Below are 10,350 nucleotides of genomic sequence, written 5' to 3'. Positions count from 1 at the left end.
ACAGGAAGGGGTTAAGCCCTATGGATGTATTGTGCACTAGGGCCCAGGGAACCTGACTGCAGGGGCTTCAGCAAACCTGGCCAGAGAGGTTTCTCAGCAGGGAGGGGCAGGTGCCTACAGGAAGGAGCAGCCCCACGCTTCCTGGCGGCAGGACCCAGGGTAAGTGGGAGGGGCAGGTGAAGAGGGTGCTAAGCCCCTGCCCCGGGGGCTGCTGTGGAGCCTGTAGGTTCGGGGCATGAACAGGCTGCAGATCAGTTCCCCATCACCGCTCCACTCTTAGTTGAGGGGCAGAGAGGCTTCCCTGTGCCAGCGCTGTGCGGAGGCTTTGGCACACGCAGGGCTTGGTGCCTCCTGGCCAGTGCCGCAGGCTGGAGGATCTTGGGCTTTCCTGGGGCACCAACCCAGCCAGAGGCAGTGGGGGAAGGAAGGAACTGCCAGGCAGGCTGTTGGGGAGTTGAGTGCTCTGACCAGGGGCTGGTTCTCTGCACAATGCTGGGAGCAGGACATGCTCCACTGGGGCGGGGGGCGGGGGGATATGGAGGAGCAGCAGGGTTGGGGCTGGGGGTGAAGGGGCAAGACAGGAAGAGGACTGCAAGAGGGGGAGCACATAAAGTGCCGATGGGTGGGCAGCAGAGGCGACCTGTAACCAGCCGCCACCTGGTACCTGCTCACACTCACCAAACTCGCAGCGCGCAGCCAGTGCTGGCCAGAAATAGGATGGGAGTGGGGTCCTGTTGGCCAACAGCTGGCATGTAGCAGGGGCTGCGCTGGTGGACCAGGAGGGGGAGCAGCCGGCCCAATGTGCTGCATCTTTGCCCCACCTCCAGCCTTACACACCCACCCCCATCGTTGGTCACTGGACCCCCAACTCACAGCTGGTGAGGGGTCGGCTGGCAAGCAGGGATCCAGCCAGCAGCAGGACCCACCAATACTAATGGGGGAGAGATAGAAAATATGGGACAATTTGCGCATTTTAAAGAAAAAATCGGGACATCTGCAGGAGAGCTTAAATACGGGACTGTCCCTTTAAAAACAGGATGTCTGGTCACCCTACCAATGTTACCGTGGCTGCCTGCAGAGTTGAGATACATTGATCCATGAAGTTAGAACTGCCGCAGCCTGCACTATGTCCGTTAATGCTAGAAATTGACAACTGCAATATTGCATCAAGCAAACCCCTTTTTATGTAGCCATCTATGGTATTTCTATGGTCCCCATTGCCAGAATGTGTCTGGACTCAAATGTTGCAACCATTTCTGCGAGCATAAGTTGCTCCATAATGCTTCTTCTGTGCTTTTGTGCCCCTGAGCCCATTTAGTATTGCGTCTTCCTTCCAGAACATCATTCTTCTTATGATGTTTGCTCCCGTCCGCCTGGATTTAGCTGGTCTGGTGTCTCACGCACCTTGCAGAAGAAGAAGGGCTGCTCGAATAGGGAGTATCAATTTTAAAAAGAAAGTTCTTTCGTTGTTGTTGTATTAAAAATAAATCTAGAAAAATTCAAAGTGTGAGACTGTAACTCAGCCTTCTACATTTCTTTTCATAACCTTACTAAAAGACTACATGAAAATTCAAATTCCCTATGAAGAGTAGGAGGACTTGTGGGACCTTAGAGACTAATAAATTTATTTGAGCATAAGCTTTCGTTAGCTACAGCTCACTTCATCGGATGCATTCAGTGGAAAATACAGTGGGGAGATTTTATATACACAGAGAACATGAAACAATGGGTGTTACCATACACACTGTAACAAGAGTGATCAGCTAAGGTGAGCTATTACCAGCAGGAGAGCGGGAGGTGGGGGGGAACCTTTTGTAGTGATAATCAAGGTGGGCCATTTTCAGCAGTTGACAAGAACATCTGAGGAACAGTGGGGGGGGGGGGGTGGAAATAAACATGGGGAAATAGTTTTACTTTGTGTAATGACCCCTCCACTCCCAGTCTCTATTCAAGCCTAAGTTAATTGTATCCAGTTTGCAAATTAATTCCAATTCAGCAGTCTCTCGTTGGAGTCTGTTTTTGAAGGTTTTTTGTTGAAGAATTGCCACTTTTAGGTCTGTAATAGAGTGACCAAAGAGACTGAAATGTTCTCCGACTCGTTTTTGAATGTTATAATTCTTGACGTCTGATTTGTGTCCATTTATTCTTTTATGTAGAGACTGTCCAGTTTAGCCAATGTACGTGGCAGAGGGGCATTGCTGGCACATGATGGCATATATCACATTGGTAGATGTGCAAGTGAATGAGCCTCTGATAGTGTGGCTGATGTGATTAGGCCCTATGATGGTGTCCCCTGAATAGATATGTGGACACAGTTGGCAACGGGTGGTGTTACAGCCAAGATCTACAGTTAAGCTCTACAATACAACCGCATTTGCTCCAACCTCTCAGACAGAGAGAAACACCTACAAGATCTCTATCAAGCATTCTTACAACTACAATACCCAACTGCTGAAGTGAAGAAACAGATTGACAGAGCCAGAAGAGTACCCAGAAGTTACCTACTACAGGACAGGCCCAACAAAGAAAATAACAGAATGCCACTAGCCATCACCTTCAGCTCCCAACTAAAACCTCTCCAACACATCATCAAGGATCTACAACCTATCCTGAAGGACGACCCATCATTCTCACAGATCTTGGGAGACAGGCCAGTCCTTGCTTACAGACAGCCCCCCAACCTGAAGCAAATACTCACCAGCAACCACACACCACACAACAGAACCACTAACCCAGGAACCTATCCTTGCAAGAAAGCCCGTTGCCAACTGTGTCCACATTCACATATCTTAGTCTCTAAGGTGCCACAAGTACTCCTTTTCTTTTTGCGGATACAGACTAACACGGCTGCTACTCTGAAACCTATGAAGAGTGTATCACATATACTAAGAGTATCAGCTAATAAACACAGTGGGCCAAATTCACTCTGGTATGATTGCTTTGGATCTATATTGGGGATACATTTGGATGGCTGTGTCACCTAATATATTGTGACAACATGATCATGACTTTGTGTCCCAGTACAGTATTGTATCTAACAGCGAATTAATCATGCTCACAGCTCCATGGGGAAAAGTCATGCCTATTCATTTCTCATTATGCAAAGCACACAGAATCAGGATTATGTTCCACATTAAATGCTCCCCACAAAAGTCAAGGAGAGGGAATACATGATCATTCTGGGTAACAGCATGGAACGGTTAACATGACAATGACTCGACTGCTTCAAGCATTGCAAGGTGAGTTCCAAAGGAAGGATAGGTGGAGTGGAGACACCGGAATAGGACTCAGACTCAGGACATCTCAGGTCAATTCTTGGCTCTGCCACAGACTTGCTTGGTCAATCCACTTAATCTCTCTGGCTCAATTCACATTTGTGAAGTGAAGAAAATAATCTTCCCTCCGACCCTGTGTCTTTAGACCCTTTGTATTTAGATTGTAAATTCTTTGTGGCAAAGACTGTTGGTCTCTGTGGCTACGTCGGCACCGCAAGCTAGGGGTGTGATTCCCTTGCTCACGTACACATGGTCACAGTAGCTCTCATGGAGCTAGCATGAGTACAAACACGGTAGCAGCAGCGTACTCATGGTTGAGTCGTGCTGAGGACATATTCACTGGTTTCAGGCGGGTTTGTACTCATCCCCACACAGCCAGGCCTCCACTACCATGCCTGTGGCTACACTGCTATTTATACCCACAAGTATGTATACACAAGCAGGGGACTCACACCTCTAGCTAGCAGTGTAGACATAACCTGTGTGCATTCAGCTCCTACTACCAGAAGCCCTGATCTCAGCTCGGACATTAAATAACATTCATGGCCCAAATGACCAATAAAAGCAACAATTTTACCAGCTACAAATTCAGGCAGGTTTCTTTAATGTGCAAAGGGTTAACTTCCCTCTAAAAAACCTGATCTGAAAAAAGAAACGTGATTAAGTGGAGGAGGGATATTTTAAGCGCTACATTGCATGTTGGATCTGTCACTGGAAGACGCGTTTACTGAAAGCATGAGATACTGGTGGTTTCTGTTCCCATGAGCTTGTGTGAATATTTATGCACCTGTTTTGACCTGTTTCTGCTCAGACCTGTCCTCCAGCCCAACTGATCAGATGGTGGAGTAGATGAGGGAACCCCATACATAATATGGGCTGCTCCGAATTTATTGAATAAAGAGCCATGGTGTGGACCTATGGTTGTGAGTCAGGCCAAATATCTGTCCATGTTAAAAAGTCACAGTTATGGAAACAACCCTGATAAAAGAGTCTGTCTCAATTAACCAGCCTCTCTGTCTCACTTAGCCTCTCAGAATCACTGAGTCAACAACAAATGAATTTGAACGGCGGTATGAAGGGGTGTGGGAGATCATCGCCTGAAACAAGAGATCCTAACAGCTAAAACTAAAACTAAAATTGGCTTCTGGAATGTGAGAACCATGTGGGACACTGAGTGAAGTAGTTAGAGAAATTACTTGGTTCAATATTAATATTCTCGGGCGAGTGAAATGAGCTGGACTGGTTGTGGACTCCATTCAGATGGGATCACAGTACCCTGTTCAGGAAGGCAAGATGGTCTCACAGAGGGAACTGGAGTACTCCTCGACAAAAAGGCAACTCAAGAGCTACAAGAATGGGAACCCATGCTAAAGTAAGTGTCGTCAGATGTTCAGCTGCAAGTGTGTGTTCTCCCCGTGCGCTGTCCCACCTCTGCACAGACAGCCGAAACAGCAGACCTCGAGTGAACCGCCCCATGACTACAAGATCCGTTAAAGGTATGAAGGCAGCCAGCCAGGTTTATTGTCAACGAAGCAAGATCCTAACTCCCCGGATCAATGTCTACAGTTACACTAGCACATGGATGCCTGTGACAATGGACACAACTCAGTGAATGGCGGGATTTTCCATTCCACCTACACACCTTCCAATGAACATGCTGAACAAGTAGAAGATGTTCTACAGCAAGTTGCAAGATGTATTAAACCAGGCCTATGCTTGTGATATCATTCTGGCTATGGGTGAGTTGAATTGCCAAGTTGGTAACAATAACCTCGGATATGAGCATTGCTTGGGTAAACGTGGAATTGAGGGGTACACAGACAACAGTGAAAGAATCATAGAATCATAGAATAGAATCATAGAATACCAGGGTTGGAAGGGACCTCAGGAGGTCATCTAGTCCAACCCCCTGCTCAAAGCAGGACCAATCCCCAATTAAAGATTTACTAAGCTGTATAGTATGTATAACCTGTGCACTGGAGGAGACACTTTTCCCTCAACACGGGAAACACAAACTAACATGGAAGTCAGATGATACTGAGAAACAACTGGGTCACATTGCTATCAGCAGATGATGGTGAAGGTCACTGCTGGATACATGATCGCTTACAAGGGCTGATGTAGGAAGTGATTGTCATTGGAACAGTTAGAATAAAGCTCAAAAGGCAAACTAATAAGAAAAGAGAGCTGGAATTTGATGTGACAAAACCGTCTAACCCAGGAATCGGAAGGGACTTTAAAATCCAGCTCTCAAATGGATTCCAAGAGCAGTGGGTAATGAATGATGACACAGAGGAACAATGGGCTCACTTTAGCAATGTCTGCTGAGAAACTGCCACATCTTCACTAGAACCAACAGGATCAAGGAAACAAGAGCGGATATAGCCACACACATGGAAATTGATTGAAGAAAGAAAAGCCTTAAAAAGGAGGCAAACACAGGTGAGACAAGAAGAGCGATGCATTCTGCTACAGGAGTATGCAGAGGAAGAAAAAAAGATAAAGAAGTTGTGTTGGAAAAATAACAGCTCCTGGCTTGACAAAAAATGTGAGAGAAGCCAAAGAAGTGAGGAGTGACTCGAAGAAGCTGTTCCAGGGTGTGTAAGCATTTGTCATCACACTTCCAGAGTCAAGGTGACATCATAAAAGCTAAAGATGGAAGACTGTTAACAATGGAATCAGAACAAAAGGAGAGAGGGCCTGAACATTTTAATGACATACACAACCAACCAGAGCCAACAGTTCCAGTCGATGGATGTGAAGAAGAAGGTGAAGAAGGACATATCTCACTGATCGGCATTTCAGAAGCAGAAATAGAGGAAGCAATTAAGCAGTTAAAAATGGCAAAGTGCCTGGTCAAGATAAGATCACTGCTGAAAGGCTTAATGCCAGGGAAGAGGTGGTATAGTACATGAAATATGCAAACTTTGTAATATAGTCTGGGAGAAAGAATGCTGCCCAGAGGAGTGGAAGAAAGATGTGATCTGTAAATTACCAAAGTAAGGAAACCAGCTCGTGTGTGATAACATCAAGGCGTAATGTCACTGCTCCATACCCAGACAAGTGTTCTGCAGTTTACTACTGAAACTGGTTCTAGATGAAAAACTACATACCGAGCAAGCAGCCTGTAGTTTGAAAAGACTGTGTATAGATCACCTCTTTACCCTGAGATGAATGACTGAGAAAGAGCTTGCTTACCAGAGAAGATTTGTCTTGAACTTTATAGATTTTAACAAAACTTTCGACTGCATTTACAGAGAGGCTCTATGGAAGATCTTGTGACAACAAGGCCTTCCTAAAACCACAATGTCACTAGCTAAGATGCTGTATGAACGTTCAAAATGCTGTGTAATGACAGAAAGTAGAGAGACTGACAGATCTGATATTGTCACTGAAGTGCAACAAGGGTGCATTTTATCACCTCTTCTTTTCTGAATTGTGATAGATTATATGATGCAAAAAGCAACACCAAAGGAAGATAAAGGACTTAGAAGAAAATATCAAGTTATCGACTGTGCAGATGACATTGTTCTGTTGGACACAGATGATCAAGCTATGAGAAAAACCATTAGCAATGTCAAACATGAGGGCGCAAACTAGAGTTAAGAATCAGCCAGAAGAAAATGAAGGTCATGACTGTTGAAAGAGGAGTCAGCAATGAAGGTGCCAGTGAGGAATATGGCATGGCTAAAGAGTTTGTGTATTATGGAAGCACAATTAGTGCCAATGACCAACTCAAAAAGAAGGTGGAAGCAAGAATTGGGAGGCAAGTGGAATCTTCTTGAGACTGGCAAATATCTGGAAAACTAGGACATGCATACAAGAACCAAGATAAAGTTAAACAATACCATTGTGATACTCACATTGTTATATGCTTCTGAGTCTCGGCAAATACTAGTAGCCCACTGAAGGAAACAACAGATTTCATAGGAGATGCTTGCAAAGAAAACTTTGTGTCCTCTGGTGGGATAAAGTACCAAGTGCTGATGTGTTACAAAGGACTGGTCAGCAGACTGCAGAGACAAAGATTTGATAAAGAAGGCTGGTGTGTTTGGACATGTTGTACAGATGTAAAAAAATTGTCTTTCTAGACAAGCCCTGGATGGGATACCAGCTGGTGGAAAACAGAAGAGAGGAAGACAACAGATGACATATAAGAAAACCACTGAGACGCATGCTGCTGTCCTGGAAACAGACTCTAATGGAGCAAGAAATGTGGCATATTAGACAGATGGAGGTGGACCTGGACTGCCACATGTGTCATAAGGAATGAGAGCATATACTTAATTAATTAATTAAAATAATAATAATACCCCAATGCAGGTTAAAGGGCATAAATACAATGGGGCATTCTCCTGCACTTAGTTTGGAGGCGAGCTACCATGTCTCTGGCATCCTATTAACTCTTATGAATCATGTCAACTCCTTTATCCTCATATAGCTCCTGTCTTCCAAGCTTCTTGGGAGCTAAGGAGGCAGCATCCTTAACACAACCTACCCAGCAACAGCAGAGCCTCTCTGTGGCAGTACCACATGCAGACCATCCCCTCCATTGGTGGGGGGAGGTGACCTATGGATCTGTATAGTCATGGATCCACCCCCAGAAGCCAGCCTCATTCCTCCCCAGACCCGGTCTGGGCAGTCGTGCTCCATAGTGCAAAGAGAATATGACTATCCAGCACAGCTGTCCTAAATCCTGCCTTCTCTGTGCAATGGACCTGTACCGAGTTCACAAAATCCAAGGTCGTCTGTGCACCTACCTCTTAAGATAGACAGGCAAGTGTTGCCATTGCCAATTCACAGATGGGGAAATTGAGGCCCAAAGAGAGGCAGTGACCTCCCAAGGTCATACAGTAGGTCAGTGGCAGTGCCAGGAATAGAACCCAGGTGTCCTGTTGATTCCTAATCCCCTAGAGGGGATGTGGCTAAACTGAGAATATACGGCAATTTTGGTAATTAGAATTGATCCCTTTGAAATGAATCATAGAATCATAGAATATCAGGGTTGGAAGGGACCCCAGAAGGTCATCTAGTCCAACCCCCTGCTCGAAGCAGGACCAATTCCCAGTTAAATCATCCCAGCCAGGGCTTTGTCAAGCCTGACCTTAAAAACCTCTAAGGAAGGAGATTCTACCACCTCCCTAGGTAACGCATTCCAGTGTTTCACCACCCTCTTAGTGAAAATTTTTTTCCTAATATCCAATCTAAACCTCCCCCACTGCAACTTGAGACCATTACTCCTTGTTCTGTCATCTGCTACCATTGAGAACAGTCTAGAGCCATCCTCTTTGGAACCCCCTTTCAGGTAGTTGAAAGCAGCTATCAAATCCCCCCTCATTCTTCTCTTCTGCAGGCTAAACAATCCCAGCTCCCTCAGCCTCTCCTCATAACTCATGTGTTCCAGACCCCTAATCATTTTTGTTGCCCTTCGCTGGACTCTCTCCAATTTATCCACATCCTTCTTGAAGTGACCTATAAAATACATAAATAGTTGTTAGCTGTAAAAAGCATTTCCCATTTCTAGCATCAGAGCTAAGTAATATTTACCAGCTATTTAAAGCATAAAGGATAAACATTCACTCGCTGTTTTGGTCGTAAAAGTTATTCAAAAGGTCTATATTTAAGGCCATACATTTCTCCCCAGCTTCCCGCCTTTCCCATTGTTTGTTTAAGCCTACAGATCCCACCCTGCCAAAAACAGTATTAATTTCCTGAGGAAAGTGGTTTGACAATAAACATTCTCCCTGATAAAAAAACAGACTAAAAGTGGCTGCTCCACTCCCTTTAAACCAGCAGTGAAACAGAATCATTGTGGGGAGAAAACATTGGAATTTGATTTTGGGTAAATGGAAGCATCAGACACAAAATTTCCCCATGTATTTTTGAGGCTGAGTCAAGCTCAGTAACACTGAAATGGAACATCAAAGGAAGCCTTTTTTTAAATTTAACAGTTAAAAGAGTGCGAAGGTGTTTTGCTAAAACGGTCACGTTTTTCTGGTGGCTTGAGGGGAAGTAAGTTATGTTTACCAGGGGAACCATATTTATTTTGACTAACATAAAAATCAACAGTAAACTACTCAGTGTTTTGCTGGCTTTCCCAACCGGAGCCTTCTCCTTTACTCCACGACTTAGGTGGCCAATTAACATGACTTTAGCCACATCTCCGGATTCCTTCTAGAAAATATTTATGTTAGAGGACTCAGAACACAGGCAGCCATGTGTAAAATCTAGCTCTGAGGGGACAGTTCCCTAAACATTGGGGAAGTTTGGATCCAAAAACCTACAGCTTAAGCCAGCGCTTCTCAACTTTTTCAGCTTGATGGTGACCCCTTATTTGAAGTAAAAAAAAATTCATGGTGCTTTTACATTTACTGCAAAAGAAAAATAACATAAATGATAACAGTGCTAAGCCTACATCATGTATTTGTGTGTGCATGTCAAAAAGGTGACCGAGAAGTCTTAATCTTGAAGAGTCAGGGTCTGTGGAGAATGGGAAAGCAAGATTTTCTTTGCTTAAAACTGGATGGAAATCAGAAATGTCCATTTTATGGAAAATTCCAGTTTTTTGAAAACAGATATTTGGTCTGAACCAGAATGAAAAGCTAAATTTTATTAATTTCCTGCTAAATAGAAATTGAAAAATAAATTGATTCAAGACCATCAAAACATTGGGTCTTTCAGAGATGTCAAAATGATTCACGTCAATGATGTCAAATCATCTCATCGCAGTAAGGTCTAAATGTTTCATTTCAATAAGGTAAAAATGTTTTGTTTTGACTTTATCATCTTCAAATCAGCAGGGCCTGGTGCTATTGACACGGTCTCCCATAGTATTCTTGTCAGCAAGTTAAAGAAATATGGGCTGGATGAATGGACTATAAGGTGGATAGAAAGTTGGCTAGATTGTCGGGCTCAACGGGTAGTGATCAATGGCTCCATGTCTAGTTGGCAGCCAGTGTCAAGTGGAGTGCCCCAGGGGTCGGTCCTGGGGCCGATTTTGTTCAATATCTTCATAAATGATCTGGAGGATGGTGTGGATTGCACTCTCAGCAAATTTGCAGATGATACTAAACTA

Source organism: Caretta caretta, chromosome 19 (genome assembly GCF_965140235.1).
Source record: "Caretta caretta isolate rCarCar2 chromosome 19, rCarCar1.hap1, whole genome shotgun sequence".
Taxonomy (NCBI): domain Eukaryota; kingdom Metazoa; phylum Chordata; order Testudines; family Cheloniidae; genus Caretta; species Caretta caretta.
Note: the sequence above shows the minus strand (reverse complement) of the source record.